The sequence below is a fragment of the Daucus carota genome, chromosome 4 (genome assembly GCF_001625215.2).
Source record: "Daucus carota subsp. sativus chromosome 4, DH1 v3.0, whole genome shotgun sequence".
NCBI classification, from domain to species: Eukaryota; Viridiplantae; Streptophyta; class Magnoliopsida; order Apiales; family Apiaceae; genus Daucus; species Daucus carota.
Window position 1 is genome coordinate 22,647,521 of NC_030384.2, and position 9,873 is coordinate 22,657,393.

The window sequence follows — 9,873 nt, forward strand, 5'->3', positions numbered from 1 at the left end:
TCACCTTCTCTGTTATATTTTTGTTATGTATTTTTTGAATTTTGGTTTGCATCACTTATATATGTGAATTCATTATTAACTAAATTGGGGAACTTTTAAGATGTCATTTATTGAATTGTTGAGAGAAAACCGAAATACCATATGTGTTACTTGCATACCCAAGGTCTCAATCTTGCTATATATTTTTGGTTGTAACGGTAGGAAGTTTATTTTCAATGTAGAAGATGAGAATATCTTGTCAACTTTAACCTAAGTTATACTATGTTAACTGTCTTGTAGTAAAATATTCTAAAGAGTAAATGTAGCTTACGGGGAAAGTAAATTAAGTAGTGAAAATTTTTTTATTGTCAAAGTGGTAATCATTCGTCAATAATATACATATTTTATGAACGACATTTTGATGGTTGATGCTTGACCCTCACTTTAACAAAAATTGTACACTAATTACTTATTATTAAGGAGCATGATTGTGTTTCTCGTGTACTTATAGCCGCGAGCACCTTAAATTCCTCAAATGAACAATACGAAATCTTAATATGCTTGTCCATTCACCTGTTCTCATGAGTGCAAGATCAAGCTTCTTAATGTAATTGGATAGCTTTTCTATTTGAATGTGGAGAAATTTTGGAATGGAGGGAGTAGCTGTTTTCACTACTAGAAAAAGTACAATAGACATCAGGGTATAGACACCGGTCGACTTTGGCCACGATGTAAAATATCGTATTAACATCGGCTAAAAAATAACTGATGTCTATGTTATTTTTGACATCAGTTAATATAAGAACCGATGTCTAACTTTTTTGAATTAAAAACGAAAAGCGCGCGGCAACCCCTGTTTTGTCCCCCTCCCCAAATATTTCCCGTATATTCCACCCTCCCCCCCCCCCAAATTAAGACAAAATACACGCCATCTTACTCAATATTCAGACAAATTAAAGCAGTCCCTCATTTTTCTCTCCCCGCTTTTCTCTCGTTTCTCCGAGTCGAAGTTGCTCCAACCCTAGCTAATCAATCGAAGCTGTTGAACCCTAATCAATTTGAAGTGCCGAAGCTCTGAAGTCTAATCTCAAAGTCGAAGCCCAAGGCTGCTCTCTTTAGTTCTCAAAGTCGAAGCCCTAATTTCCTAATTTAATTCAGCGCCCAATATGCAAATGCAATGGACATCTTGGAAAATGAATTGGGGATGTTATCTCATTATGATCCGGATATTCTGAAGGAGACCACGGAGCTTAGACATCTAAGCAATGTCAGGTATATATATATACAGGCCAACATTCAAGAGAGGGACTCCTTATATGGAGTTACATAGCGCGCCATTATAAATCATCAATTTTATTATAAATTCTGTTATAGAATACATATAAAACGTGATTCTAATATAAAATACTATAAAATAAATCTATTTTAAGTAATTTAACACTTAAAATTTGATTAAAAAAAATATATTTTCGAAACTGATTCTACAACAGAATAATTCTGGATGATTATTATTCTGTTATAGAATCATGTTGAGATATTGCATAATTTTATATGATCTTGGGAATAAAAAAATTGTATAACTTCGTTTTCGGTTTAATAATCAAAATTTGCAATTATATTTCATAAAAAATATAATAGAATATATATTATGTATATATTTATAATGGTGTGCTACTTAACTCCATATAAGAGGGCATGCTATGGAGTGCTACCCTATATATACATATAAACACGCTCCTTTCAAGTGGAAGATTACTAAAGATGTCTTATATATTAGGCTTAATGACATTTTAGCCCTTGAAGTTTGGGTGGAAGTTCTGATGCGTCCTCGAAGTTTAAAAACGTACCTTTCGACCCTCAAAGTATCTTTGTCGTACCTTTTAGCTCTTATTGCATATACCGGTATATAACGGGGTGGACAAAGTTGACATTTCACACGTGAGGGTTAAAAGGGGCATTAAACATTAAGGGTTAAATGGAATATCTAATGTATTTTAATGTATTCTTTAGGGGTTAAAAGGAACGAGATGTATACTTTAAGGGTTAAAAGGTACGCTCAAACTTTACCCCGAATATGAATTGTCAAGTTTATTCCCCGATTTATAACGGTATTTTTAAAAAGAGCTAAAACGTACGACAAAGATACTTTGAGGGTTGAAAGGTACGTTTTTAAACTTCGAGACCGCATCGGAACTTCCAACCATACTTCGAGGGCTAAAAGGTCTTTAAGCCTATATATTAATGTTGAGTGGAAATAACTTGCAATGGCCACTACTGCAGGGTAAACAAAAGGCTTGGAAGACATTGTAAAGATAGTACTGAAAGAGCCAGGTCTTCGGTCTTTGCTCGCCTGCAAAATTTGATAGTAAATAATCCAGTGTTGAAGGATAAGCTAAATCATCCAAGCTTGGAGGATTCTCGATTGAAAATCCTCATGAATCCTCATGTATGTTAGCACCCTGTATGTGGATCATACTTGTACGTGGAGATGCTGTGGTACAATCTCTCGATGTGAGTACTTGATTTCCAAAAAGAACATACATTATCATAGTTTATGGTTAGAAATTTGTTCTATAATACAAAATGGATCATGTATATTAGGGTATTATGTGCATATATTAAGTGTAAAATGATCTTTGACGTTCACTTATTGGCCAATTTTGATATAAGTGTGGGGGAACACATACCATTTGTCCCCTATTTTGCTTTGTCAAAGAATGATGTTTATGTTGCATTTGTGTCTGCAGCAGGGAAGGTGTCGATGTTTAACTGGGTGGCATCTGTGTCCAAAGTATATATTGTTGAGTCCTGTCTACTTCTTGGCATATATTTACTTAATTATTATGTTTCCTACCTGTTCAAATTGTGGAGATTTCACTTAATTTGTAAATAATAACTTGAATGCACTTCGGACAGATTATGGATAAAAATTTGTCCCCGACCCTGCTGCAACTTCGGTTATGTTCTATCCTGAGGACAATAGAATCATTATTATCGGCAAGGAGGATGGCTCTATATTAATTTATACAGTTCAGAAAGATATGGTCTCCATCTATTTGGCATATATAGGTCATAGCCAAGATACGTACAGCGATCTATCAAGTTGTTTTATACAAAAGGAAGCCGAGAAGGACCTGAAGGTTTATGCTGTGAGATTGATACCATTATATTAGAGAACTGGAGCAGCTATTTAAAGCGCCACTACTCAATGATTGATCTGGTCTAATCTCATAATATTATAGTAATGTATGTGTTTCATGTTTATTTTTTAAGTGGATTTAAGATCTTTCAGGATGATTTTAATACACGGACAGATAGATAGACTAGCTATATGTTATTGCAGTGAATTGATCGAAGTCTTAATGTGTATTCTAGAAAGCATTGACTCGGATATACAGGCTGGTTAACTGGAAGGGCTTATACTTATACAGGCAGAAAATATACTAATTAATAGAAATAAACACATGATGCCGTGTCCATTAATTTAGTGCTCATATTTCATTGATAAATCAGATAAATTCTTAATAACTTTTACTTAATTCCTTTATAATTATGGTTGAGTTTGAATGCTTATTTTATTTATGCAATGAATATAGTTACTAGCTCATACAAGTCCTCAAATCGAGGCTGTTATTTAACTGTTAACTGTTTCAGGATGAGAACACTTGACTTCACCTACAAAAATCTTTAATCTAGAAACTCAATAAGTTGAAATATGATATCTTGCATCTACAACAGGAGTTTTTCTGCATAACTTTGAACTCGGTTAGCTAGTCAATTGTTTCTAGGATCTGATTTAGAGATTTAACGTGTATATCAATTATCTTGCATTTAAATCATTCTCCAAGAAAATCATGGGTCTCCAGAAGCACGAATTTACCTCCTCTCTATCTGCAGAGAAAATATTCAATGGCTCACCAGAAGAGAGTCACTGGCCTTGCCTATTCCAGTGCATTAAACATCCTTGTATCATCCGGATATGATGCTCAGGGGCATTTTTGAACTGGAAGGCTAATAGAAGATATCAGACGCATAGGCAGCTCCCAAGGGCTTGATGGCAGGTAAATAAGATTTTTTGCAACTACGTTGTTTATTTCAATAATAATCCAGTATTATTTTCTCCTGGCCCTCGTTCTTCATTATAAATTGATTGTTATGCAGAACATAGATTTATGACGGCCTACATTTTTCTAGACATTCATGTGACTTGCTGGTTGCTACATTTTGATATATATCAACTGTGATCAATTTATATCAGAATTGTTAAGCTGTAAAGAGGTGTATTCCCCAGTTTACAAAACAGAAAAAATAGAGTAGAGGTTCACTCTGATCAAAGTCTGCTTGTACTTTATTCTTGTGCAGGGTATGATTATATTTCCCCTTGGTTGATTATTGATGTTCTTGTTCTAATATATACAAAGCTTATAACCCATGCAATGTACACATGTAAGATAATTCTATAAATATGTAGTATACTTACAATGTTTGTTAATTTGTTAACATATATATCTACATTTTTTTAATATATGTTATCTATAGATTGTGGCAAACTCGACGAGAACAAAGAGACTGGTAGGAAACAGGTGCATAACAACAGAATTGTTAAAAAGCAAAGGCAGTGCCTTCGTGTTGAGTCCATCACTCCGCCAAAGGACAAAAAAATGAACAAAGCAGGAAACCAGATGCTTCACTAAATAAACAAGTTGCGTCTTTGAAACCAAAGCTTCCAGTTGCAGACACCAGAGCTTCAAGACCTGTAAAAGTAAGTGCGAATCAGAGGATTCACACCGAGACAAAGTTGCAGCAGAAACCAGAAAAAGTTGCAATTCAGAGGCCACCTGTGTCTCAACAAAATGTAGGTTTTGTAGTAACAATTTCTTTTTAACAATTTTCTTGAAATTTGTTGTGATGATTATTCAAATTGATTACTAGATACCAAGGCATTCACATGAGTCTTTAGTTCAAGTTAAACTTGAAGCTACCAAGAGGAAGCTCCAGGAACAATACCAACAAGCTGAGAGTGGTTTGTCCCTATATCTTAGAATGGTTTTTATTCAGGCATAGTACCACTGTATTGATTTTGTAAAATTTTATGTATTTGTTTGAAGATATAACATGGAGCTTGGCAATAAAATTTTCTCGTGTACTATTTCTTGAGCTGCACTAACACGCTGACCACTATTATTTAATTCTACACTCTTTCTGAGTCTCATAATTTAACATAAAAAGTTTTACATACCCATATTTTTGGGCGGTGTTACAACTTTATCCGTGCAAAAGGTCCAATTTGTATGGAGTCAGACAGAATATTGGAGTATTGGAGTCAAAACTCGATAAAATATAATGTAGTCATTTTAATTTTTATTGTTTTTTGTTTATCAATATTTGTAAATATCCGACAACATGCACATTATATTCTACAACATTATTATTATAATTAAAAGGTAAGACATGTTTTATTGGATGCATTCACATGTACTTTTTGTAATTGAATTTGGGCCAGGTATGAGTACATATATTATGTTATACTCTTTTTTTTGGGCCACGGCAATTTAAAATAATTTTTTTATATTAAGTTCTATATTGGACCAAGCCCAATAGAAAATAACCTAAATACTACCTATAAATAAAACACAAACCAGCCACCAATCTCCTTTGCCAATGGAGTCCAACCTCCAACCTCCATTAGCGTCTATGCTAAACCCTAAACTATCAAATACAGATCTAGGTAAGAGATATCTGACTCTCTCTATGTTCAATATAATCAACATTTATATCATCTTTTATGTAAAAATAAATTGTGCCATGATTTTTTTCTTGTGCAAGTGATGGTGCAATTGGAAACTTGATAGACAATGAAGGATATGCTCCAATTCTTTTTCAGGTATTGATATGAAATATTTTTTAATTCGTTTATTATCCATGATTATGTAAACCATTTTTTCTTGGCTAATGCCAATGAATGACTTTTCACAAGAAATTGGGTAAGAATTATATAGTTTTATTTTCTTGCTCCAGGGCCTTTGAGTATTTGGATGTAAATGGTCTGAATTGAAGCGGACATCTTTCCGAGGGCAAGGCGATGGATCCAAAAGGTTTTAGTAATAATGAGTCTCCAAAGGTTTTAGTAATACCGAGTCTCAAGTCAGAAATTGTAATTCTCTATGCTTGACTATGTAATACATAATGATTCATCAATACATGATGGGTTTATATGCAATGAAATGTGTTAATCATATGAAGAAGGATAGGTAGATTCAAATTCTAGTGTGAAAAGGAGCAAAAATGAGGATTACCAAATTGTGGCTTGCACTCATCCATTTGTTTAAAAAAAAAATATTTTACTAACTAAAAATTCTCGTGCTGGTAATAAATTTGATGTGTCACATGGTCCATCTCCTCTAATAAATGATATAAAAGAGAGTTGTGATAAAATAAATCAAGACTTTAACACTAATGAAAGTTAAATTTAGTCATTGAGGCAGCAAGTTGAAGTTTAAAATAATAGGAGCAACAATGCAACAACACTTTAACAACAATTCTAATGAATTTTGAAATCAAGAAGTTTGATTTTGTCACTATAGCCATGCTACAAAAATAGTATCAATTGTGTGGAAAATTTGAAGAAAATAGAATAAAAAAAATATTTTACTTTAACTTGTTATTATTGTTCTACAGTAGATGGAATTGGTACAAATTCAATGAGGTAATGAATTTTAAACCCCACTAATATATACTACAAGCAATGTCATATAGCATTAAAACCATATTATCTTAGCCCATGCATAATTAATGGTAACTCTCCACTTGATTGGACAAACAAAAGAAAATTTTGATCTACTCTCTACATGAACGTATTAGTTAGAAGCGGCAAATGTAAATGAGAAGACTTTTGCAACATCAAATATATTACTTTCTTTATAAAGTTATCTTATGATCTATAAAGTGTACATGTGTTAAAATGATTATAACATTATCTAAGTAAAAACTATATTGTGTTTATGATCAGCCTCAACATTATCTTTCACAACCTCGACCATTAAGGCATTATCATTTTTAAGGGTTTAAGAAATTATAAATTATATGGACTATTGCAAGAAGAAAGTTCAAAATTCATGTGTGTAGATTATATAATACAAATTAAGGTTTCATCCCTTTAATATTAAATATATTTCTTAAAACATGCCAAATAAATGTTTTTCCTTTTTAACATATCTATCTATTTCTTGTTTGTGGGGATATTGAAATGGTATCTAAATTTATACTTAAAGAAAAGTGGTAATCTAAATTGGGGTGGATTCATCATCTTCATCTACCACCTTTTATTTGCCTTTTTCATCATTTGCCTTAATTCACAATTATGTCCTTCAATACACTCTCCTGTTCTTCAACCTTCTCCACAAACAAGGCCACGGCCTTCTCTTTTCTTGAGTCCTTATTTATTAATTCAGTTGAATCTCAAGTTCAGTGGTCTTGAGTATACCATATAACTTATCTTTATTAAAGTTCTCGGCTTGTAGAGCAACTATCATCGGCTTTCACTCTTTATGCAATGACCTCGATAAGTTGAGATTTGAATCTTTAACCAAAAAAACTCTACCATAAAACTTCGGTGCATTTAAAAATAAATTCAAACCTTATATATATATGGGTAGCACTCCATACCATACCCTATATGGAGTTACGTAGCACACCATTATAAATATATACGTAATATATATATCTAATATATTTTTTATGGAATATATTTACAAATTATGATTATTAAATCGAAAACAAAGTTATGTAATTATTTTATTCCAAAAATCATCTAAAATTATGCAATATCTCAACATTATAACCTGGATAAAAGATAAACACGAAGTAACCATATTCGAATATAATGTACTCCAGGACACCCGATATTAGATACTTGAGATAATAACCTCGATAAAAGACAAACATGAAGCATACAGATTCGAATATAATGTACTCCAGATATTATAATCTCAATAAAAGACAAACAAGAAATATCCAGATTCTAATATATGGACCCGAGTCAACCGCCTATTAGATACTCGAGATTATAACCTCGATAAAATACAAACACGAAGTACATAGATTTTAATATAACGTACTCCAAAGAACCCGATATTAGATACTCGAGATTATAATCTCGATAAATGACAAACACGAAGTACCCAGATTCGACTATTATGCACACGAATGAATCCGCTATTAGATACTCAAGATTATAACCTGGATAAAAGACAAACACGAAATACCCATATTGGACTATTATGCACACGAGAGAATCCGCTATTAGATACTCGATATTATAACCTGGATAAAAGACAAACACGAAGTATCCAGATTCGGATATTTGGACCCGAGACAACCCGCCATTAGATACTCGAGATTATAACCTAGATGAAATACAAAACGAAGTACACAGATTCGAATATAATGTACTCCAGAGAACCTGATATGAGATACTCGAGATTATAACCTGGATATATAAAGACAAACACGAAGTACCCAGATTCAAATATAATGAACCGGAGAGAACCTACGTACAAATATTATTTGTCCTAGACAACCTCGATAGGTATAAAACAATCCCGAAATATGTACATTTTAATATATATACTTTATCCGAGACAACCCATATCCCGATATAATTTATCCTAGAAAAATCAAAATCCCGGTATAGTTTATCGTGAAAAATCATAATCCCGGTGTAATTTATTGTAGAAAATCATAATCCCGATATAATTTATCGTGGAAAATCATAATCCCGATATAAATTATCGTGAAAAATCATAATCCCGATATAAATTATCCTAGAAAAACCCGATATTATATGAACCTGCACGAGGTAGCAGCACAATTATTATATATGTCCGAAGCTTTAATTGTGTCTCAACAAAATTAGGTTGTTTCTCATTATTCCTCATCTTATCACTCTCACTCTTTCCTCCTTCACGGCATCCTCCTCCTCCATTTACTCAACCTTCGTTGTTCCATTATAGGTAAACTATTTACTCAACCTCAATTGATCGATTGTTCCATTGTTTCTAGCTTCGATTTATTAGATCTGTTAGATTTTAGGTTTCGATTTGTTAGATTTGTATATTGGGGGTTTTACTTGTAAATCCATTTAGTCAACCTCCATTGTTAGATTTGTTCGTTGTTACATTAAATTTGTAATGGTGTTCTATAGTTATATGAGAAGTATTAAGTTGTATTTGTAGTTGTATGCTCGATTATAAATTAATCTGCTTGTAGTTGTAGTTAGTATTTGCTAGATTGTGTAGTTGAAGATTCCAAAGATTTGAATATAGTTGTAGTTGCAGATTCTTTGAGATTTGAAGATAGATGTAGTTGTCGAGATGAAACCTCTATATGCTTTTGTTTGACCTCTTTTGTTTGAGATTTGTGTTCTGTAGTTATACGAAAAATATTAAGATTTCGTTGTAGTTAGGGTCACATTACAGTTAGTAGACAGTTAAGTTGTATGCTTAAGTTGTAGTTACGTTTTGTCTTGATTACCATTGCTCTGTTTTGATGATGTGACTTTTTTTGTCAGTTTGTCTGTATCAAAAGATGGATAGATCATGGTTATCAGCAAATAGAAGAACGAAAGAATTTCAGAAAGGGGTTGAAGATCTATTAATGGTTGCATTTGAGAATGGGTACAACGAAGAAAAGATTAGTTGTCCATGCTTAAGGTCCACACATAGTAAATCATGGAAAGCCCAAACAGTTAGAAACCATCTTTTCCAAAATGGAATTGATCAAACTTATACACAATGGATATGGCACCGGGAGGCAAATTCAGTAGATAGCCATGAACAAGAGGGGACTGATGGTTTAGAAGCTAGTTTTAATCAAGTCCCTACAAGTAATGGGTCA